Genomic DNA, 25588 nt, shown 5'->3' with positions numbered 1-25588 from the left:
GAGCAGACAGTGGAGCCAGGACTCAAACCCAGGCTCTCTGATGTGGGATGCAGGGTGTTCCTTGATACACCAAAAGCCCCCCCCCCCCCGGATGTCTTGGTAGATATATACACTGTGAAATAATTATGTCCTTTAACCAAATCAGAAAAAAAAAAAAAAAAGAGTTCACACAGCCACCATTTTCTTTCTCTTCCTTTTTTTTTTTTGTATGATCTTCCCATTCAAAACCTTTCAAGTATACAATACAATATTATTAACTGTAGTCAGCATGTGTAATTAGAACTTCAGAGCTTACGCATCCTGTATAACTGAAATTTTATACTTTTCATCCAGTATCTCTCCATTTTTTCTTCTCACCCCCATTCAGGCCCTGACAATCAACTATCATTCTACTCTCTGTTTCTGTGAGTTTGACTATTTTTAGATTCCATATAAAATTGAGATCATGCAGTATTTGTCTTTCTGTGCATTTCTGTGCCTTATTTCACTTAGCAAAATTCTTCCAGTTTCATCTCTGTTGCAGAAAATGATAGAATTTCTTTCTTATTATGGCTGAATGATTTTCCATTTTAAGTGCACACATGTGCTCACATACACATGTACCCATACACAGATGCTCCCAAATTATAAACCTTCAATTCAGAAGTTATTTTTTTACTTAATGATATTGCAAAAGTGATATGCATTCAAAAGAGGCAGTGCTTTTAATATTGACCTTTTCCTAGGTTAGTGATTTTGCAGTGCTATGATTTTGATAAGTTTGGGTGTCCTTCAGAGACCCCTCCATTGAATGCTTTGTAACCACAGTCTTACTTTAATTAATAATGGATTAATGTTAATGATTAATGGATTAAGAGTGGAGAATTTATCTAATTATGGAGCCTAGAAGTTGTGTCCAGGGAAAAGTCTCTGAGTCACTGGACATGTCCTCAGAATGCGATTCTCACAAGAGTGCTGGTTGGAGAAGCAGAGTTTGTCTTAGCATCTCGCCTTGCTATTTCAGCAATAAAAACTTAACAAATATGGCAGTATATATTTTCTTGGGATCTAAGCAGTAGCAATGAGCCATAGGTGCCAATTACATGATCTTGATGGTAAAAAACATACTATAAAACGGACTGTATTGGCCGGAGCCACAGCTCACTAGGCTAATCCTCCGCCTGCGGTGCCATCACCCCAGGTTCTAGTTCCGGTTGGGGCACCAGATTCTGTCCCGGTTGCTCCTCTTCTGGGAGGCAGTGGAGGATGGCCCAAGGACTTGGGCCCTGCACCTGCATGGGAGACCAGAAGGAAGCACCTGGTGCCTGGCTTCGGATCTGCTGAGTGCTGGCACTTGGGGGGTGAACCAATGGAAAAAGGACGACCTTTCTCTCTGTCTCTCTCTCTCACTGTCTAACTCTGCCTATCAAAAATAAAATAAAAAAAATATATAAAAAAGAAAATGGACTGTGTTGCCTACATATTTTGGGTGTTTTCGTATGCCTTCATGTCTCCAAAATACATATCTGTTTCTCCAGTACACAAAAAAAATCCTGGTTTCTACTCTCAATATTGCATTCAATAAATTACATGAGATATTCATTACTGAAATATACAATAGGCTCTGTGTTAATGATGTTCCCGAATTGTAGACTAATGTAAGTATTCTGAGAATGTTGATGTTAGGCAAGACTGAGCTATGTTAATTGTTAGCTTAGTTGTATTTTTTTTTTTTTTTTTTGACAGTCAGAGTGGACAGTGAGAGACAGAGAAAGGTCTTCCTTTGCCGTTGGTTCACCATCCAATGGCTTCCGCGGCCGGTGAGCTGCGGCCGGCGCACCACGCTGATCTGAAGCCAGGAGCCAGGTGCTTCTCCTGGTCTCCTATGGGGTGCAGGGCCCAAGGACTTGGGCCATCCTCCACTGCACTCCCAGGCCATAGCAGAGAACTGGCCTGGAAGAGGAGCAACTGGGACAGAATCAAGCGCCCCGACCGAGACTAGAACCAGGTGTGCTGGCGCTGCAGGCGGAGGATTAGCCTATTGAGTCCGCAGTGCCGGCCAGCTTAGTTGTATTAAATCCATGTTTGACCTTTAATTTTTTGAGCACACAGTGGGTTTTGGGATTTAACCTTATTATACGTCAAGGATCATCATGTTTTCTGTCATCCATTGATGGACAGTTATGTTGTTTTCATGTCTGGGCTATTTTAAATCATGCTGCAGTGAGCACACATGGGGTGCATGCAGATAGCTTTTCAAGGTAACTGGTTTCATTTCCTTTGGATTTTTACCCAGACGTTGGACATCTGGATTGTATGGCATTTCTAATTTCAAATTTTTAGGACTCTGTATTGTTTCCACAATCATGGATTCAGTTTACATACCATCCAATAGTGTATAAGGGTTTCCTTTCCTTCACACCCTACTGACTCTGACCTTTTGTCTTTGAAGCCATTCTAACAGTTGTGAGGTAAGATCTCAGTGTGTTTTGATTTACATTTTCCTAGTTACTGGTAATGTTGCGCACTTTTTTTTTTTTTTTTTCGTATTTCCAAGTCTGTGGGCAGGGAGAGAGAAGAGGGAGGTGGTTGTGGCAACTCTGGCTTTGGCCTAGCGGTTCTTAATTGGAATCTTTTTGTTTGCATCTTGTCAACATCACCCATTTCACTCATATATTCTACAATGCACATTTTCCAAAGCTGTTGTAACATCAAAGCTTGTTAGAATGATTTTGTTATGCAAGTGAGAAAGTGAAACATTAGTTTAATCATCCCATTTCCTCTTTTGAACATATGTTTTATTATTGTCTTATTTGATTTAACTTTATATAGGTAGAAAAACTCCAGACTCACCTAGAAAGCTACACAAAGACAAATCCTAAAAACAAACAGCATCAAAGAATAAGTATCATTGCACATTATATTAATTCATGCAGCCTGTTATTTCACTATAATGAAATGTGTAAATGATTTTATAACATTTAACCCATTGCCTTCTATCATTAACTTTTTAAAATAGAACTCAAACCCAGTATAGAATATACCCAGTATGTCAGCTGGGGCTCTAAGTTTGATGATCTGATCATTGTGTAAAATATAACATTTATCATCTTAGTTTATGTGTGCAAAACAATGAGAGTATCTTATTACAAATTCCTTGCCACAGGTATAGACAAATGATGATGACAAGCTGTGGACCCAAAAATGATATTTAATGGTGTATTAAAATAGGCTGAATGTTGAGAGTCAAATATTTATCGACAGAATTTCTAACTCATGCTGTGTTGAGGAATGGATGATAGAGGGAAGAGACTCCTGACAATAAATAAGTATCTCTGTAACTATTGTCACCTCCTATTTCCCTTACATTTTGCCATTGCTTTTAATGAATAGGAGTTGGGTTTCCACACATCTCTGCAGGGATCGTCAACTTTTCCGGGCTCTGCACTTCTGTGACTAACACTTCTGTTTGAATCTGTCAGCAACGATAAGTGCACACTTGGAGTCTTCAGAGGAACTACAGCTTGAACACAACCAGAAACAAATGAAAGATTCTATGCAGATTGCATTTATTTTTAAATCCCTTTTTAGGCAAATTTAGCCCAGAGACCAGGGTATGTTAAGTCTTAAGAGAAGCCTTAACATCTGTCTGAGACATGTTGTTTCACAGGATTCCAGGGCAACAGATGTGACAATCCATGGCAAGTCATTGAGTGTCAGTTTAGTCGGAGTGAGGGATATCAAGGATGTTACATTTTAGTGCAAGTACAAGTTTATAATTCTATATCTATTTATGTCAATTAAGATTAAATTTAGCAAGTTCTTAAGCACAAGGTGATGACACAGCTTGGAATTTAGATGTCCTTTATATTACCTCATAATTCCAAAGCAGATTATGAACACTCATACATCTTGGTTTTGATATTACTATTACATACTTTGTAGATAAATTGACATAATAGATACATTTTAATTTTAATTTAAAACTTAAAGAATCTAAATAACCTTTTAATTCACTATGCTGAAAACCTCAAATGGAAAGGAAATGATGAACATAGCCAGAAAAAGCATTTAATATTGAGGAAAATTAAAGGTATGTATTGTTAGCCCTAGAAACATCTTCCCATGGGTTATGATTACAATCACAATAATATTTTTTCTACCATCTGTCTATCCATCATCCATCTATCTACTTAGATCAGCTTTTGTTTTTTCCAGTGATTACTGAACAATCTTATAAATTACCAAAAGTCAAATGTAGCTATCTGGAGGGAAAATTCTTTTCATATGCTAAATGCTCTATTCAAATCAAAATGAGTGGAAGTGCAAAAGCCATATATTATGAGATATACTGGAACTAAGAAGGTATTTTAAATGTTCTTGCTGAATGAGTTGAAACAGGTTAGAAAAAATTTGACAGAGAAAAAAATAAGATGAATAAAAGAGAATCACTTTATTTTAGATACTCCATCAGGGTCTCCCATGTGGGTGAAAGGGCACACTTCTGCTGGTTATTCAGGTGCACCAACAGGGAGCTGATTCAGAAGTAGAGCAGCTAGGAAGCGAACTGGTACCCATTTGGGATGCTGGCATCACAGGTAGTGGCTCAACTCTCTGTGCCACAATGCTAGCCCCTAGAAACATATTTTTGAGTTTAGATCACCAAGAACATTAATAGTTGCTTAATATTATCAAGAATTTGCTATGTTCTGAGCTGTTTTGTATTTTTCATGTATTAATTTACATACTACCCCAAACAAGGAAATATTTATACTTCTTTTATTTGTAAAAAGATTTATTTATTTAATATTTATTTGAAAGTGAAAAGGGGGGGGGAGAGAGAGAGAGAAAGAGAGAGAGAGAGAGAGAGAGAGAGAGAGAAATCTTCCATTATCTTCAATGTGCTTATTCACTTCCCCAACGGCTGCAATGGCCTTTCTGGGACAGGAAAAAGTCAGAAGCCAAAAACTCCATCCTGGTCTCCCATACGTGTGCAGGGGCACACGTATCCTCACCATCCTGTGCCTTCCAAGGAAGCACATCCACAGTAAGCTAGACTGGAAGCAGAGCGGCCAGTTCCTGAACTGGGACTCTGATGTGGGGTACAGTCATTTCAAGCAATGGCTGCTTATGTCAGCCCAGCTGAATTTCTAATTAATATTTTCTTTTTTACTTAACAAAACTTGCCCCTCCTAGTTAGTATTTCTTTTCTATAGCATTGAAATGTATTTCTAAGTTTGATGATTATTGTTAAATAAATTGTCACTGTAGTGAGTTTGAGGATTTGTAGGTGGAGCACGGGAAAGACATATCCACAATGTGGCAACAACGTACAATGAGCTTTATTTGGGAGCCATCTGGTTAGGCTGCCTGTGAGTGAAAGGACCAACGTTCTTAAAAAACAATTTTCATTTATTCTTACCTGTTAAAACATTTAAAAACATACCTATTATTGGTTTTAGCTAGATGGTAGGCTGCTGGATGATGATGATAGATGATAGATGATAGGTAGGTGGGTAGATAGATAGATAGTTTGCATGTATATCTATATTCTTGAGCTGTCCTTTTAAGTACTCACACATATGAAAAATTCTAAAACAATCAAGCAGTAGTAAGTACCAGAAAAAATGTACCTGCACATAATACTATGCAGTCAGTTTGGCTTAGGGAATACCCTGCTTGTGGCTTTTGGGATTAGTCTACTAGGGCTACCCCAGACTAGGAGGCTTGAACAACAGTAATTTACTTCATCACATTTCTGGAAGCTGGAAATCCACAATCAAGTTGCTGAAAGGCTTGGTTTATCCTGAGGTCTCTCTCCTTGGTTTGCAGGTGGCTTTTTTCTCATGATGTTCTGACGTGATATTTCTCAATATTCATGAATTCCTGTTGTCTCTCTCTTCCATAAGGACATCCATTCCACTTAATGAGGGTCCCATCATTATGACCTCATGTAATCATCATCACCTTTGTAAAGGCCCTTGTTCAAAATTCAGTCAAACGGGGGGACTAGGGCTTCATATGAATTTGGGGGAAACACAGTGTTGTGCGCCGGCTGCAGCTGCCATTCAGGAGTGAACCAACGGCAAAGGAAGACCTTTCTCTGTCTCTCACTGTCCACTCTGCCTGTCAAAAAAAATTAAATTAAATTAAAAAAAAGTTAACTTTCCTAATTGTATCAAACCAAAATAGAACCAGATTTTAGTGCTTAAATGAACTCTAAATAATTTTGTATTATATATTTAATTTAATTCATTGCAGCACACATAAAACTATGTGTCAAATATCCATCCCTCTCATGTTCATAACACCAATGGAATAGCCATCATATTAAGAGATTCACATAACGATTAACAGTGTATTTTTCTGGGATCATCCAATTCTATTAAAATGAATAAATTAAAATGATATGAAAGAAATGAAAAGCAATTATTGTGCATTACTGAAACTTGAGCTCTGTGAAGGCAGTAGTTGTCATGATTTTTGTTCATTTATAGAAATAGAGGTAAATCTAGTAACATTATATTTTAAAATTACTCTATATCAAGTTTAATCCACCCATCAATGCTTAGTAATTTCAGTATTATATCTAAGTATCAGTATTTCGGAATAGAGCATTGAATGTAAAAAAGCAAAAACAAACAAACAAACAAACAAAAAACTTATCTGCCCTCACAGAAATTCTTTCTGGCCTAAGAGACAGGTAATCAAACATTTTCTTTAATTTTAGTTCTCTCTTTAGGACTTAGCCAGTGTCCTTATGAAAAGCTTATTGGTATTCAGTCGAGAACAATATATGTATAATCTCTAAAATATAAAATGTACATATAATGTGTGTACTTATAAGTGCTATATTTCAAAGACCCTATCAGGTACTACCTAATATTTATGGCTAAAATGATCAATAAAGACTATTATTTAGTGGAAATTCCAAATATATTTTTGATAAAAGGTTGAAAAAAATGTATGAGGCTACAAGAGGAGTGGCTTGGAAATTAATTTCTTGTCCTTCTTGACTCAATTCTCTGATGCTTACCTAATAGATCAGAGGAAATGCATTTTACTCACACAGAACCTCAGGGATTTCTTCCATAAAACATGACAAATAAAAAGTATGTTAAAGGATGTCCATGAGTATTATGGGAGATAGTATATCTATTGTACTTAGCATGAAGTTCTGAATATTAAATTCATTCAGATTCATGGTAGCTGTTATTATTGCTAAGATTTAGATGTACTAAAATAGTGAATAGGCCGGCGCCGTGGCTCAATAGGCTAATCCTCCACCTTGCGGCGCCGGCACACCGGGTTCTAGTCCCGGTTGGGGCGCCGGATTCTGTCCCGGTTGCCCCTCTTCCAGGCCAGCTCTCTGCTATGGCCAGGGAGTGCAGTGGAGGATGGCCCAGGTGCTTGGGCCCTGCACCCCATGGGAGACCAGGAAAAGCACTTGTCTCCTGGCTCCTGCCAGGATCAGCGCGGTGCGCCGGCTGCAGCGGCGGCCATTGGAGGGTGAACCAACGGCAAAGGAAGACCTTTCTCTCTGTCTCTCTCTCTCACTGTCCACTCTGCCTGTAAAAAAAAAAAAAAAAAAAAAAAAAAAAAAAAAAAAATAGTGAATAGATAAGGTACACTTTTTTTTGCTGTTTAGGGTAATTTTTTTAGACTTCACCTTATAGATTACTGGACTTTATGAACAAAATCATACCACTGTGTATGGGAAATTTCCCATTGATAATAATAATATATAATGCTAAGAAGTTTAAATGAACTTAGCTTTATATAATTAAGATATAAATTACAGAGGATGGTTTGATGTATTGCTTGAGGACATATTTTAAGTACTTTCAATTTGCTTTGTGATACATTTGTGTTACTCAACTATTATATATATTGGAAAGTAGAAATATAATCAAAGTATTTCATTCTTGAAGTTACAGTTTACATAAAACCAAAGGAAGAAGGCATAGATAGACTCATCTGAATAAATAAGTATTGATAATGAAATATGAATTAACATTTAGCCTTATATATATGTATACATTACACATAGGCATAGACAGATGGTTATAAAAATAGTTAAGTTTTATAGATGGATGGATAGATAGATGATAGATAGATAATAGATGTTGTTATAGTCATATATATCACCTTGTCTGTAATCTAACACAGCATATGAATAATTCTCCAATATTGATGATTACTCTTTGTGCTCATACCTTGGTTTTTAATTCCCAAGATTTAGAAAAAGGAATTGGAATTTTTGTAAAGTGAATTGAAATTTCTTGGAGAAATGGCTAATTCTAATAGCAGAAAAGGAAATATGTCATATTAGCCTGCAATAGCAAATAGTTTTAGAAAACAAAAAGGAAGAGCAAGGCACCAAAAAACAAAATGTAACAAAACAAACCATATAAACATAGTGTAAAGGACCTGTCAAAAGGACAAGAACCAATTGAAAGGACTCCCAATAACATAAGCTAACAAAATATGGGCACCATAATATATAAAAAAGTTTTGGATTATAATGTGAACTACCAGTATCAATGAGTCTACACTTGTACAAAAAAAAAATGATTGCAGAATTGAAAAAAATTTCTGTAAATACTTCATCCTTAAGGAGGTGAAACATAATTACTACATGTGTACTGTGGGTTGTGATTTCATTCCACTGAGAATGGTATGGAAAAAGGAAACAGATAAAATAAAACCTTTACAATCGGCAAACCTAGTACTAGCACAACCAGGTGGTCAAGAGCAGTACCAACCGTGATAGTATGTATTGGTAATATGATATAATTACAGTGTCTCTTAGAATCTGTGATTATCCTCCCAAAGATCTGCCAGTCCAGTCCAATAGTGAGGAAAACATGAGGAAACTCACAATGAAGGGATATTCTACAAAATAGCTGAACACAGCTGTCAAGGTCACCAAAATCAATGAAACTATTAGACTCTATCACAACTAAGAGGAACCTAAAATGACTTGACACTAAATGTAATGTGATATCTTCAGTGAGGTCCTGGAAGATAAAAAGGACATTAGGTAAATATTTGAATAAATAAATATAGTGCTATAGTCTGTTTATTAATTAATAATGCAATTCTAGAAAAATTAGAATTTAGTGCATAACTATCCATTCTTTTTTGGAAAAGTGGAGATAATAAATATTTATTAATGGGGTAAAGTTTAAAATATTTAAAATATTCTAGAAAAATTAAAATTAACAAGGCCAGGACATCAAACAGAATCATTAATAAAAGGAAAATTAGTCATTGGTTTGTGGTTTTTCCACCTGGAGACACAGGAGTAAAAATAAGTGGAGCTGAAGTGAAAGATTAATCAAGAATCCAAAAGAAATTAATAGTCATCCTAAGAAATTATGAAAACCAATTTCTACACAAATTTTTCTTCCATCTGGAAAAGGAAACTAATATGCATACTCAGGATTTCCTTAAATTAATGTGTTTTTTAAAATATTCTGAAATTCTTACAGATTCATTAATACTTATAAAAATATGTATGTTCTATTTTAAATTATGAAAATACTATTTTCTAAAACTGAGCACAGGAGGGAGAATATTCTTTATACAGTTGGATTAATTCACTTTTAGTATATTTTTATAAACATTTTGAATCAATTATACACAAAGTTTTACATATTTGCAACATATTTCTAGTTCTGCTTTTTCCATTTTATCATGATTTTGTATTGATAAATAAAAATCACTTATTGTCTTAATGATTTTACAATTATTTGGAGTATTTCAAAGAATTGCAATTACTTAGATTTGTTGTTTTCATTATGTATAATTCCCTTTTTAAGAGAGAGAGAGAGAGCTGGATTGAAACCAGTGCCCATATGGGAGGCCGGCACTTCAGGCAGCGGATTGCCTGATATGCCAAAGCACCGCCCCATAATAATTTGGCCCGGGAGGGCAGTGGAGGATGGCCCAAGTGCTTGGGCCCTGCACCCCATGGGAGACCAGGAGAAGCACCTGGCTCCTGCCTTCGGATCAGCGTGGTGCGCTGGCCGCAGCGCGCCAGCCGTGGCGGCCATTGGAGGGTGAACCAACGGCAAAAGGAAGACCTTTCTCTCTGTCTCTCTCTCTCACTATCCACTCTGCCTGTCAAAAAAAAAATCACAATTAAATTTTAATTTAATGTTAATTTAATTTTAAATTAAATTTCTGCATCATTTATTTCAGATTATTTTGGCCAGAGAATTTTCTATTGAACATGGGGTGTTGGCTCTATTTACTAAAATTTAAAATACACATGAGTATATCTATTTTTATACATCTTTCTGCAAGTTTAACTTTTTTATTCATTTTTAAAGATTAATATATTTATTTTAAAGATTTTATATTTATATATTAAAGATTTATATTTTTTTTGACAAAGAGGGAGGGGAGGAGGGAAAGATAGGGGGAGAGAGAGAGAGAGAGAGATAAGGAGAAGAGAGAGAGATCTTCCATCAACTGGTTCACTCCCCAAATGGCCACTACAGCCAAATCTGGAGCAGGTAGAAGCCAGGGACCGGGAACTGCATCCGGGTCTCCTAATAGGTGGCAGTGGCCCAGTTACTTGGGTGGTAATCAAAGCCACGGCTGGATTCAAATCAGTACTCTGATATGGGATGCAGGCATCGCAAGTGGCAGTTGTGTTTTATAAGAGGGGTATCTGAGGCAGTGCAGGAAGGAACTTCAGGGAGAAGCTGGCAACCTCAGCTGCTCTATGCTCAGAGCGCCTCTGCTCTGCCTCTCAAATAAGTATATAAACATTTATTTTTGGCATTAAAATATTATAACAACAATTGTACTTTTTTTTTTTAAAAAAAGTTTTGTTGTAAGGCAGAGTGGTAGGGGGAGACATAGGGAGAGAGATTGAGATCTTCCATCCACCGGTTCATACATCAAATGTACACAAAGGCCAGCACTGGGCCAGGAGGAAGCCGGGAGCTGGAACTCTATCTGAGTGGCAGGGGGCCAGGTAGTTGAGCCATCTCTCACTGCTTTCTCAGGCACATTAGCAGGAAGCTGGATCAAAAGCAGAGCATCCAGTTCTCAAACCAGCACTCTGACATGGGATATTGGCATCACAATTTGTGGGTTAACCTGCTGCACCACAACACTAGCTTCAGTAACTGTACATTTTTACAAGCTACAGTTTGATGCATAAATACTTGTAAAATAGTCAGATTCAAGAAAATATTTAATTAAAGTAATTTATTAATAAGAAATAATTAAATTAAAATTCCTAAAGCATCAGGAATAATTAATAAATCACATTGGTATATCGTGGTTACTTTTACAAATTGCAAGGATTTTTTTTTAACTCAGAAGACAACATAGCAAAAAATTATCAGTTAGTATCACATCCTGCTTATAATTTAGTAAGAACAAGTACAAATAAGCCAATAAATATCAGACATTTTATCTGATTAGAAAATTTTAGAATTTTTTGTCATCGACATGTCTAGGTAAAAGTGAGATGAATGAAGAGAAATAATCATGTTTTAATTAATGAAACAGAGTGTATCAAATAATGCTGATTAAAAATTTCATTAATCACAAATACCAACAAGCTGACTTTTAAGTAGGTCTATACAGTTTTCCAAAGCAATCAAAGAGGCAGCTCTTTGTCATGGGGCCAGCTAGTAGGTATCATTTTTTTCTTGTATTCCATATCTACTATTATGGTACTAAAAAGGACTTTGTATTTTTAAAAGAATTAATTAATTAATTAATTAATTTTTAAAGATGTGTCTATTTATTTGAAAGTCAGCATCACATCGAGAGAGGGTGAGACAGAAAGAGATAGCTTCCATCCATAAGTTCACTCCAATAGCTAGTGGTTTGCTGGAATCAGGAGCTTTATCCGAATCTTCTATTTGGGTGCCAGGGGCCCAAGCACTTGGGCCATGTTCCTCTAGAAGAGTGGTACTGTTCTCACCCAACCATATCAGGTTGAATTATTTTATGTATTAAAGAGTGCATGACATTCATAAAAATATCATATCAAAATAAGTATAATTTAATTAACAGGCGGATGGTTTAAATCAAAATAAATTTCAGGCGATCTCTTAGTTCTGACTACTACAGCAAATTACCATAGACTGGTGGGAGGAGGGGCATCAGAAACAGTAGACACATTTCTCACAGTTCTGGAGATTGAAAGTCTGAGTTTAGGGTAGCAGCATGCTCAGTTTCTGGTGAGGGCTCACTTCCATTTGCAGACTGAATACTTGCACATTATATCCTCCCAAAGTGGAGAGCAGGGATAAGCATGATTTCACTAGATTTTTACAAGGGTGCTAATCCCATTTATGAAGGCTCTACATTCTTGTTTTCATCTAAAGACCCCACCTCCCAATATGATCACATTGGTAGAGTTTCAACATATGCATTTTGTTGGGACAGAAATATTCAGTCCATAATATTTATACTGAGGACTTACATGTACAGAAAGTAAAATTAATGACACAGTATTGGAGAAAATTGAAACTGATTTGCTCAATGAAAGCAGACATAATGATAAATTTGTTCAAAACTTGAAAAGTAAAGACAAATCTCTAAATGGAGAAATAACATTTGCTGTGTAAAATAATCAATATATGGCCAAGAAATTTCATAAAACTAATAGAAGATAAATATCAGAGTGGACAAATGCCAGAAGGAGGCAATTCAGAAAGGCAAATAAATGAAAGACAGTAAATACATCAAAATGTTCAAACCACCTACCCTCAATGAGACAAAGTGAAAGTTATAGATGAGAATTTAGTCTAGTATTTATGGCACTGTTCAGGTTGCCTGTTTCCCACATCAGAATATCTGTGATCAGTTCCTGGATTTGGCTCCTGACTGCCTTCCTATTAATGAAGACCATGGAAGGCAGCAATGTGATTGAGTAGTTGGACTTCTGAAACACATCTAGGAGACTACAATGGAGTCCCCAGCCCCTAGATTCAGCTGATCCCAACCCTGGCTCTTGAGGGCATTTGGGAGACATACCAGTGTTTGAGAGCTCTCTCTCTCTCGCTCTCTCTCTCTCTGTATCTCAAATAAATAAGCAAAATTTTAAAAATATAAAAAATAATAAGAAAACTAAAAAGTAAAGTATGCTTTGTTTTGATTATATAATTAATAGAATCTGTGATATATAGAGTGTTCAAATATGTAGGAATAGAAAGATTACAAATAGCAAGGGAAATTTCCTTCATCTCATCTAATGTTATTATTCTCTGTCATTCCTTAAAGGAAATTCCTGTTAACAGTTTATATGTGCATTTTTAATACATGACCTTGTAGACAACCATTGGGTACTTTTTGTATTGCTTTAGATTTTGCTCTTTCATTTGATGATAAGATTTAGAGTTCCCTTCTTGTCTGTGTGTATAGATTTATAACTTTTTCAAACTTTTTCATTCATAGTGTTATCTATTCTGGATTCTTCATAGCTTATTTATTATTTCTATGGAGACATTAATCTGTCTTCACTTGGTGGATATGCAAACAATTGTTTCTGGGACCACTTTATCTACACAATTTTGTTTGGTGGACCTGTGGGTTGTTGGCACACTTCCTTACTCTTGTGAAAAAACGTGATCCTTTTCCCAAACATCAATTCAACAATCAATGGATTTTCCATGTGTTTTTAAAACTCTATTTTATCTTGTTGATTATCATTTACAATACTAAACTAAAAGATTGTCAGTTTTGCGAACCCACAATTTGCCTTCAATTTGTTCATATTTCTTTATTATAACAAAATCTTTTGTTGAGAGGTAAATAATTACATATTTTTTTATTTTTAATAAAAATGCACTTATTTCCTACTTTTCTTTATTGCTGCTGTTAGCACCAAGTAGTGGAGACCATGGAAAAAGTAGATTTATTCCACCATATTTAATTATAAATCAGTTTTTTTTCTAGTAGTGATATTGGATTTATTATGAATAAATGGCGTATAGTAAGATTTAGGGTGTATCAGAATTACTAGAATATATGTTACATATTAGCTCTGTTCTTGAAATTATGTCTGATAAGCCTTTTTAAAATAATCATCAAAGAAGGAGGTACCTTTCTCTGAAGGGATGAGAGAACTTCCACTTTGACCATGGCCTTGTCTAAATATGATCAGAGTCGGCGAACTCAAAAGGCCTCCATAGCCTTGGCAACTCATGACAAGAGCCTAGGGTGATTACTGAGGCCATAAACAAGAGTGTCAATTTGTTAAGTCAACAACAGGAGTCACTGTGCACTTACTTCTCATGTTGGATCTCTGTCCTTAATGTGCTGTACATTGTGATTTAACGCTATAACTAGTACTCAAACAGTATTTTACACTTTGTGTTTCTGTGTGGGTGCAAACTGTTGAAAGCTTTACTTAATATATGCTAAATTGATCTTCTGTATATAAAGAGAATTGAAAATGAATCTTGATGTGAATGGAAGGGGAGAGGGAACAAGAGAGGGGAGGGTTGCGTCTGTGAGGGAAATTATGGGGGGGAAGCTATTGTAATCCATAAGCTGTACTTTGGGAATTTATATTTATTAAATAAAAGTTAAAAAATAAAAAAATAATGTGTATCTATAGTACTACCATAGCACCTACTTAACAACATTACATCAACAACATTTTCCATATTGCTTAATACTTTTTAAAGCATGTTTTAATAACCATAAACACATTTCAGCTTGTGCAAGTACATTAAGTGTTCTTTTATGATTCAATATTAAATTTTACTGATTTTAGCCGGCGCCGTGGCTCAATAGGCTAATCCTCCACCTTGCGGCGCCGGCACACCGGGTTCTAGTCCCGGTTGGGGCGCCGGATTCTGTCCCGGTTGCCCCTCTTCCAGGCCAGCTCTCTGCTATGGCCAGGGAGTGCAGTGGAGGATGGCCCAGGTGCTTGGGCCCTGCACCCCATGGGAGACCAGGAAAAAGCACCTGGCTCCTGGCTCCTGCCAGGATCAGCGCGGTGCGCCGGCTGCAGCGGCGGCCATTGGAGGGTGAACCAACGGCAAAGGAAGACCTTTCTCTCTCTGTCTCTCTCTCTCACTGTCCACTCTGCCTGTCAAAAAAAAAAAAAAAAAAAAAAATAAAATAAAAAAAAAAAAAAAATAAAATAAAATAAAAAAAAAATTTTACTGATTTTTTCTATCCCAAAATATTCTGCAATAAATATCCTTCTGTATTAATCTTTGCTACATTCTTTATTTCCATAAAATGAATTTTATTGCAATGCTATGTAAATAAAATATGCTATAGGCATTTGAAACCAAGCAAAACAGCACTTCTAAATGCATTAGTGTTTAAGAATCTTTGTGTTAATGGAAAACAGCAGCGAAAAATTATTACCTCAGTTCTTTGTCTCAGATGGAAGAAGACTTTTCAAGCAGACAAGCAGAGAGATTTAATAATATTTATTAGAGTCAAAGACCTCCAGCCAGAGCAGCATGGAGGGGAGCTTTTAAGAGATGAAAAAAAAACTCAAAGGCCCCCTAGCACTGGGGTTTTTAATTACAATTTCAGAAGGAAAAAAAAAAAAAGAAAAAAACAAACTTGACTATCAGATTGGCATTCAGTTACCAGGTGGGGCAAAACCCATCAAAAGACCTGACTGACCTCTCATGATAAAACAGAAACCCATCAAGAAGGGCAGGATAGGTAACTTGTTTTCACAATAAGCTGTGAGCTCAGGAAGAGCTCCCTTGCTATTGTCCTTGTTAATTTGGAGATTCTGAAGAAAGGAAGTATCCTGTTTTTCCCCCTAAAGATAATGTTTTTGGGGAAGGTAGCAAATATTTTATACTCTAATTTCTATTGGGACACCCTGACTACCTATTAGCCCATCTGACTCCTCACATTAGGGTGTCTGGGGAATTGTGTACTTTAAGTAAAGGAAGCTATTGAGAACACAAAACTAGAAAGAACTGAATATTATGTTCAGCTTTTTATGAAGAAAAAGGAAATGCAATGCATGACCTATGAAGTGCTCTTATTGAACAATCAAATATGAATCTAATGGTCACCAACTTGTAGCAAAAACAAACAAACAAACAAAAAAACAAAATAATAGGCTAAAATAATTATTTAATTATTCAAATCATTACTCACAAAGAAAAATATACTTCAATGAAAAAATAGAAAGGGAAAAACCTATAGATTGGCGGTCAAGAGAATGAGCTACTTTGAAACAAACTATGAAGAATCATGGAAATTTATATACTGTATGCTGTAGACAGTTCAGGTTGCTATGACAAAATAGCAGGGACTGGATGGCTTGCAACTGTACACATTTGTTTATCACCATTTTGGATACTTGCAAGTTCAAGGTCAAATACCAGGAAATTCAATTCCTTTTCAGATTCACTTCCTGTTGAGGACTTACTTCCTGTTTTGTGCATGGTTACCTTCTCACTGTTTCCTCATATGGTGCAAAGATGGTCAGAAAGCTTTCTGGAGTTCCTTTGATAAGGACAGGGTTCCTTTATTCCAATTACCCTTATGATCTAATTGCTTTCCACAAAGATCTGACCATCACCTTGGGCATTATTTTATCCTATAAATTTGAAACGGACATAAACATTCAGTCCATTACATTGATTTAATTTTATAATAGTAAGGGTTTACTGTTAAATTTGTAGTCAAAGATGGAAAAAGTTTTGCTTTGTTATGTTGATTGTTTTCCCTTCAGGATATATTATGTTGTCTGGGATTTGCATCCATACTACTTAGTTGGTAAGGGAAATTGGTTGGGAGAGAACCAAAATTTGATTGGCTCAGTGTTGATAATTGTTGATGCTAATATTGATTTTTTCTTTGTTATGGAGAAATGACTGTGGTGCAGAACAAATTATTACCTCGGTTTGAAATCGGAGAAGACCCCCTAAAATTTACCCTGAAATGTGGCCCCTTAAAGTTCCCTAGAAATGCTATCCGGGGTGCCACATGTACTATCAGAATTTAGGGTGCCATACGATTTCACCACAGGCTTAATACTAAATCCCCGATATTAATAAGCCCAAGAGAGTTCTTGTCTAATATTTAGAGAAGAATTCTAAATATCAGCACAGATAAATGAGGCAGCATGGTAGATTTTAAGCTTTTATTTAGTGAGATAGATGCATAGGAGAGTGAGAGCTTTATTTAGGGGAGAGAGGTGAATAGGGGTTCATACTGAGCACCAGGAACCAGCCATGTGGAAGAGCATCTAGGCCAGGAAGCCTAGAGCACATGGCCCAAAGGCCATGCGCCTGGAGGCTCAGGGCTATAGCAAGCCCTGTCCTGGCAAGAGGCCAGGGAAAAAGAGCAGGCCAGGCCACACCGTGGCCCAGCTTTTAACCCACTTCCCAAGGGGAGTGGTTAATTAACCTGATTGGCTGGTGGGCACCCAGGTGTGGCCAGGAAGGGGAATGAGGCCACACAGGGGCGTGGCAAAGTCATCAGGTGGGGGCATGAGGTTACACAAGGGTGTGGTCTTCCAGTTCACAAATCTGATCAATTTTTATCTGTATGCCTGCCTACTTCAGGTGCTTTGTCTCACATGGAAGAAGAATTTCTGAGCGGACAAGCAGAGAGATAAACAAGAATTATTAAAGTTGAAAACCTACAGCCAGACTGCATGGAAGGGGGCTTCCAAGAGAGGAAAACCCCAAAGTGGTCTGTGGTGAGTTTCTAAGCCCAATTTTGAAAACAACAATAACAATAACGATTACGTGAAAATCAGATTGAAATTTAGTTACAAGGCAGAGACAAAACTCATCAAAAAATTTGATTTATGATCCTTTATCCTATCTGGCTTGCTCATGATAAAAAAAAAAAATGTGCAGAAGGGTGGAATAGGTAACTTGTTTTCACAATAAACTGAGCTCAGGAGGAAGGAATCACCACTCCCTTGCTCTTCTCATGGTAACTTTGGAAGCTTTCAATGAGTGGACAAGCAGGCACTTTTTCCCTTGCTAAAAGACAACTCTTGGGGGAAAGCAAGCACTCTATACCACAGATCCCACTGGGACCATCCTGATTACCTATTAACTCACCTGAATCCTCACATCTCTATTTCGTATATTCCTGAGAAATTCCATAATAAAAAGTTACCTAAAATGCTACAAAGGGAGAAATATAAATGAGTAAACATTTGGGAAAAGCATACCTAATACATATATTTATGGTATACATATCATTGTATATGTGATATATATATATATATATACATACACATATATAATCACTATGAAAGTTGAAATACATTTATCAATAGGCTCATAAACTGTTTTGGGAGCTAGTAGACTATGATGACTCTCCTTGATACCTATAGTCCAAGTCCCCTTTCTGTCACACTCTTTTGTTCTTTTTCACAGAATGATAATATAATGATAAGGAAAATAATATATGATTCAAAATAAGATGTAAAAATCCAAAAGTTCCTTGGTAGAGTGGCAAAGAAACCCTCCTGCTTGCAGCAACAGTACAGAAAAATCCAGGCAGGAAGCCTGATATTTATTGTTTCACCTGACAAACTTCAAAGGAAGTTAAGGCCTCCAGGAAGGCAAGTTTGAAAGAAAGAGTTTAATTTGGAAAACCTGGGACCCTAACAAGGTTTGGGACCTTGGGATGATTTTCCCTGAGGATTCTGATTTGCTCTAACATCTCTGAAACTTCTAAGTCTGCAGAAATGACTCAGGGTCAATAGTGTTTGGCTCAATGACTCTGAGAGGCAATATGCATGCCCCTCCATCTGCCCCACTTCCCCTCCTGCCCCCTTGGCCTGTACCAACAAGGCTTAAGCTGAAGCATTCATTGGATGAAGATGCACTGAACTGGATCAAAAAAGGGAGTGAACCAATCTGTCTCTCCCAATCTGTCTCTGCTACTCTGTCTTTCAAATAAATAAAATATTTTTTAAAAGAACTATATTCTAAAGAAGATATACAACTAACAGAACTGTATTGGCAGCAGCTTGGAAAGTATGTGTGGTAACATATTAGATGATTCTTCGTGAAATACACTGGAATACAAAATTAGAAAGAAATAGTTTTATTTGCCTGAGATAATATTTGAGATAAAAGATTTATCATTCTGGACAGAACTTTCATAGATAATGTAAACTAACTGCATGCCCCTCCACCCCCATCCATGTTACACACATGGCCATACTGAGCAGAATTGAACTGCCATTTCAGATTATGGATAAAAAGACTGAAAAGTCTAGGAAATTGGGAGGGCTACAGTGGATTTTAGAACGTATAACCAGAAGGTGGGCAATATGATAATGTTCCTTGGAAAGGTCCAAAGGACATACATTTGATCAAGATCACTTGAATGCCCTGGTGAGAAAGGCAGAAGTATCAGTAAAATGTTTAGCAGTGGCCATACATTTTACTTCAAGGCTAGAGGTAGCAAAAATTATAGCAAAACTTGTCTAGTTGAAAACAGGGGATATGTGTGAACTTTAAACAGTAGAGTCCAGATGGCCAAGCTTAACAGACAGCAGTCAGGAGATATTTAACCACAGATATTATAATGACTAGCACGGTTGGTGGAGCAGCCCCAGGAACCTGAACACTTACTAGAATGGTTAATAGAGCATGTTCTCCTTAGGGCAAAAATAGATGAGTAGAAGACAAATACACTATTCAGCTTGAGCCAGAAGAAATCAGCATTCAGCGATTGGGAGTCTGAGCGATGCCATCTTGCTAAAAATGCCAAATACTTTGTGTAGCTTCTAGATCTGAGCCATTGCTCAACCTAGAACCACAACAGAAAGATTTACCAAGTGGAATGACCCTCCAACACCATAGCATGCATGCATTGTAATGACTTTATTCAGTCTTTATCAAAAGGAATTTGGCCATTCACTCAGGTTCATGGAGAAATGAGGCTTGCTCAGATATTTCTCTTTTTTTTTTTTTTTTTGACAGGAAGAGTGGACAGTGTGAGAGAGAGACAGAGACAGAGAGAAAGGTCTTCCTTTGCCGTTGGTTCACCCCCCAGTGGCCACTGCGGCCAGTGAGCTGTGGCCAGCGCACCACGCTGATCCGATGGCAGGAGCCAGGGGCTTCTCCTGGTCTCCCATGCGGGTGCAGGGCCCAAGCACTTGGGCCATCCTCCACTGCACTCCCGGGCCACAGCAGAGAGCTGGACAGGAAGAGGAGCGACTGGACAGACTCTGACACCCTGACCAGGACTAGAACCCGGTGTGCCAGTGCCGCAGGCGGAGGATTAGCCTGTTGAGCCATGGCGCTGGCCCAGATATTTCTAACATTGTTAGCACAGGGTGGAAGTCACATTCTCCACTCCTTGTTAAGTTATATTTCACATTCAGCATGACTAAATTATTTAAATATGATTAGCAGTTTCTAATAGAATTTTATATAATTTTATATTGATCTTTTCATAATAGAACACACTTATTTTATGCAATTCTTTGTCATTAGACTATAATCCATTTAGTAATTGAGAACTTAATTTATCAATTTTTATCAATAAAATATCTTTAATGCCTACAATGTCTTGTATACATAAATTGAAAAACACTTTCATTTGTATATATGCAAAAGTATTTTCTCTTGCAGTTCAACAGCACCAGAAAACAGGCTAAGCTATGTAAAAAGTTTTTTTTTTTTTAAACTTGATTTGTCCATTATGTGAAAGACATGATGGATTTAGTAACTCCAAAAAAAACTATATATCCCATCTTATCATACACTAAACACCTGGATACTTATTTCATCACATCCATTCACAAAATAAATAGTAGTCTAATATATTCAGCACATTGAAAATAAAACAACCAGTCTCTCTTCATATATTTATTCTCTTTCCAAAAATGTTTTGGTCTCCTGCTATATCTCAGAAATGTACTAATAGCTGCTTTTAAGTTACAAAATACAAAACAACAATTTACTTTTTGGAGAAATCTTGGGGATTACCATTAGAAAATGAAATTTTGTGTTCCCTTAGACTTTATTTTTGTTAACAGTCTTTGAACCTTCTCTTGGAACACATGTAAGGCTCCCTGTGACATGTGGTACCCTGGCCTCCAAATGGACATAACTGCATTTATAGTTTAGAGAAAATACAAAGAGAAGTTCTGAAAGTAGCCTTAAAAGAAAAGTGCCCTTTGCTTTGACGTAACATCAAAAGTAAGTGGGACTGTGCAATCAGAGCCATGAGTTTTATGAAAACTACTTTCTGTTCATGTCATTTGAGTTAGAGAGTGCCACACCCATGATCATGTAACATTACTAAAATCATGAAATAACATTACTACATTCGTGATTAATATTATCCAAGAAAAGGCACATCTTCAAATGTTAAGAAAATCTGAAAGTCAAAGCAGTAGAGGATACATGAAGAATTAAGCACTTAATTTGTAAACCTTGATCAAATAACAGCCAATTCCAGTTTATTCAAAGGCTTGTGAGCTTCTTCTAAGAGTGGTCAGGAAGTGCAGAACAGAATGGAAGACAGGATTTGACAACAAGGCCAAATTGTTAAAAAGTTTCACTCATAACTTTCCTTTTTTAAAAAATGAAAGTCACAGTACAGTTTTATTATATTTATACAAATTAGCATCAGAAGTAAACAACATATAAGATTTACAACCTGACTTCCTACTAAGTTCTGGAGATTTAATCTAGCACGGTGGAGCCTTTCTGTACAAACTGCATCATTATCATAAAGTTTATGCCACTGGAAATCTTTCAACTATAAATAACAAGAATTTGATTGTAATTAGATTTCATAATCTGAATACTGAAAGAAAAAAATCACCCCCAAAAGTACTTTTGAAAGGGGAAACATATAAATAATGGCGAAAGAAATAACGTTCTAGACCTATTTATTAAATGGAATATCATACTACCCTTAATTGATTTCATTGACAGTAACTGAGATGGGTAAGAGGAAGTCAACAGGCTCTTCTGCTACTTGTGTGACAGTTGTGGAGAGTTAGAATAAGATGCTGAGCATTTTTATTAATTTAGGTGATTGGACAACTAACAGAAAATTTTCCCGGTTAAAATACAAGAATATTCTATTCCCAGTTTTCCTTTCAGATTTATTGTTATGTTGGCTTCCATGTAATATACAAGGTCACTGTGCTGATTGATTTTTTACCTTAAAAATTCATTTTTTATTGAAGAAAAAGTTATTTTATTCAAACATTAGATTAGAAAGAGTAATAGTTTAAAAAATACGGAAGTGACATGTGAGGCTTCCCACCTCCCTACTTATAAAAATACTTTGGAATCCCAAGGTCCCCCTGTGCCTTTTTATGTTAATGACTTTACATTTTTAGCTTAAAATCCTTAGCAAATATTAATGGCAAAAACCAAAAACTAAATTCATCTGTATCAAGAGTACCAACTTCTCCTTTTGCCCATATTGCACTTTTATTTCAAACTATGCACTGTGAAGAGATTTTTTACCCCAGGTAGAAAAGCAGGTGTTCCCTGTTCCTGCTGTGTTACAGGGCTGTGGAACGTTCTTCACTTTCACTCTTTTAAAGTCATATCTATTGACTTGCTATAACTTAAGCCTCAAGTCCAAGCAATTCCAATCAGGCTGACCTAGGATCTGGCTGGAAGGAGGCCAAGTCTCAAGGATCAGCAACAGAAGATGAGACATGATAATGCTAGAGAGTATTTGCCCTTGACTGTACATATGGAGGTTGGAGGCAGTTGAAATTAAGATGATAGGGCATTTCTATAATTCTATAATGTTCTGGCTCTCTTAAGTCACTGGACAGTAGGGAACAGGAATAGTAGTAGGGGTTGTCCTACAAAGAATCCTTACTCTTTAACAGGTTCAAATGTGTTTTATGTATTCCTTTTGTCCATAAAGTGTGTTTATTACAGATTTTATCATTGATAGTCTCCCTTAATAGGGCCATATGACCTTGTCCTTTAACATTGACCTACTTTGAATTGACATTCAAATTATGGAAGTGTGAGGATTTGATTTTAAATTCCGCAGAAGGTGTCTTCAATTTATCAATTTTGGTAATACAAATTGATGCAGGCAGGCAGTTAGGATACAATTGATTAGATTTGTAAGCTGAAAGACCACATTCTCCATCACACCCTCTGTGTGATCTCATGCCCCTGCCTGATCTCACGCCCCTGCCTGATCTCACCTGGATGTCCACCTGCCAATCAGACTTTGTAACCCCATCCTTTTAGAAGTGAATAAAAGGCCTGGAGCACCGTGGGCCCTTCCCTTGTTGCCCTTGTTGCCCAGTGCCCTTGGAGCTCAGGGCCCATTGGCCTCTGCCCAGCCTCTGTTTTCCTGCCTGCATGCTTGCTCCACGCGGCTCCTGGCCTGCTCTATGCATGGTATGGACCCAAGCTAGCTTCTAGATTTCTTTCTCCTCTAATTAAAGCCCTTGCTTTCCTGTGCATTTCTCTTACTGAATAAAAATGCTTAAAAACTTACCATGTTGTCTGGTCCATTTGAGCCAGTATTCAGAAATCTTCTCTGAATAAATGGCAAGAACCCATAATATTATTAATACCTGAAATTATTAATAAAGCTAGAAGATATCAAAATAATAAAAACATTCTTGCTATGTATTAGCAATTAAAATATAAGATATTAGAGAGTGAATTTGAAGTATTTTGCTACTTGAACATCAGTACTTTCAATTATCAATTTAAATACATTATATTCACAAAAATCAAATGAGCATGAGATGGAAAAATGAGTATTTAAAATTATAGGCTATATATCATCTGAATCATATTAGATAAAAATATCCAGATTTCATTTGTAAATCTGCACAGTAGCATTGATTTTGCATATGTGCCCATAATAGCTAAGTATTCCTGTACACAACACTATTTGGAAGAATTTCTAAAATAGCACTAGAGATCAAATTATCTAAAGTTTTTTTACAAAATAATTTATGCACAAACATTTACTTGATAGAGCAGAATAGCAAACTTGATATTGTTTCTCAAACTTTCACTTTGATAATATATAACATTAGGAATGATGGATAATAAACATATGATTGGCCATCTGGGGAGTGAACCATATATATATATATATATATATAATTTGTATATTGAAATGTTTTCTTCACTGGACATCATCTTATACACAATGAAACAGAACATTAGCAGAAATGTCCTTAATGGATTTCAGTTTTGTAAAGGTGATATTTTGGTAGAAAAAATTGTCTACTTCTCACAGAAAATTTTTGTTTCTTTTAACTTATTGATAATATTTTTTCAATGTCAAATATATAATTCCACTAAATAGTAAATGAGTTCCTTAAATCTTAACAATCTGTACTTAAAGAAAACTACAAAATTTATTTAGGAAAAATTTATTTTATGCTGCTGTTTGATTATTTTTCTTTCCATCTTTGAAAGTTAATAGCAAATTTGAGTTTCTGGTCTTGAGTTCTCCATCACGCTGTAGCCATTTTTTCTTTGTACTACATTATATTACTCTAATCCAGAATGCTGGAAAGTAATATTTGTAAATGGAAAAGCCTGAAAAATTTTACAATCTTAGTAAGAATACTTTTGAATTTTATAAACAAAAATCTCTGCACACGGCTTCCCCATTCCTGGCAGACAAACCCTAGGACATTTTCTACAATTTGTTTGACTTTCACTGTCCAATTCTTTCAAGCAATCAATTTATCATCTTCTGTGGAATATGAGAACAGAACTCCATTGCCAATTGAATGGTGGCAGGGAGTTCCCTGGCTACCTGTCCCTTTGCTCTTTCCCCAGTGCTGTCACTTCAGAGAAATGTCTCTATGTGTTGGTAAATAAAGAATTTTCCTCCAATACATGCCATCCACACTGAAACAGAACAATTCCTAAGCATACAAAATAGATGCTATGGACATCCAGAAATTTACAGATCTGCATATATGTTTAAATTTTCTAAGGAATATTAATTTTATTCTCCTATGTAGTAGCCATAATTATTTCAAAATGTTTCAATTTTTTCCTAATCCAGTACAATACATTTAATATGCAGATAGTTTATCTAAATTGGAGGAATATTGTATGCAAACCTCCATTCAACTTCTTTTTAATAGAGTTTAGGCTTTCTGTTGTCTCACAAACCATTCTAGTGTGCATAAAAGAATTTGAAAAAGAAAGGATTTACCGAGGCGGAAATAATGGCCATTAACTTCTATATGTGAAATTTGATAGGTGAAGATAATATCATTGTTACTCTGCTCTACATTTTTTAAGTTGTATTTGTAGACAATTTTTTCTATCCCTGTTTCATGCTTAAACACATATCTTATATTGAATCTTATCATAATGAAATAAAGATATAGAGCCATCCCCTCCTTAAAGTAAACACAGATATTTTGTGATCTCTCTCAGTATAATTCTATTTCAAATCTCACTGTAAATGAGCAATGAACAATAATACTCCTTAAGACAGCAAAATAGTAAATTTACAAAATGAAATTGTATTCTCCAGATAATTCCACCTAGAAAAGCTATTAATAAGGACAGCTTATTAATCTCTAGCAATAACTTAGAGATACTTGCCACTTAGCATTGTAATTGAGTTAGTCTTTTTAGTAAAGTTTCATGGCCTGGGTTTCATATTATTGTCTTCATTA

General features: G+C 36.2%; 1 long non-coding RNA gene across 1 annotated transcript in view; it reads left to right on the top strand.

Annotated features, from left to right (window-relative positions):
* The first annotated feature begins 3819 nt into the window (after positions 1–3819).
* Positions 3820–25588, top strand: part of LOC127492757 (uncharacterized) — a 35718-nt gene continuing 13949 nt past the window's right edge. Inside the window, exons 1-2 of the long non-coding RNA XR_007922487.2 lie at positions 3820–4072; positions 17514–17650. This is a non-coding gene — a long non-coding RNA (uncharacterized lncRNA). The remainder of the gene's footprint in view (positions 4073–17513; positions 17651–25588) is intronic.

This window comes from Oryctolagus cuniculus, chromosome 14 (assembly GCF_964237555.1).
Source record: "Oryctolagus cuniculus chromosome 14, mOryCun1.1, whole genome shotgun sequence".
Taxonomy (NCBI): domain Eukaryota; kingdom Metazoa; phylum Chordata; class Mammalia; order Lagomorpha; family Leporidae; genus Oryctolagus; species Oryctolagus cuniculus.
The sequence above is the reverse complement of the archived record's forward strand: the minus strand, read 5'-3'. Positions and strand labels throughout refer to the sequence as shown.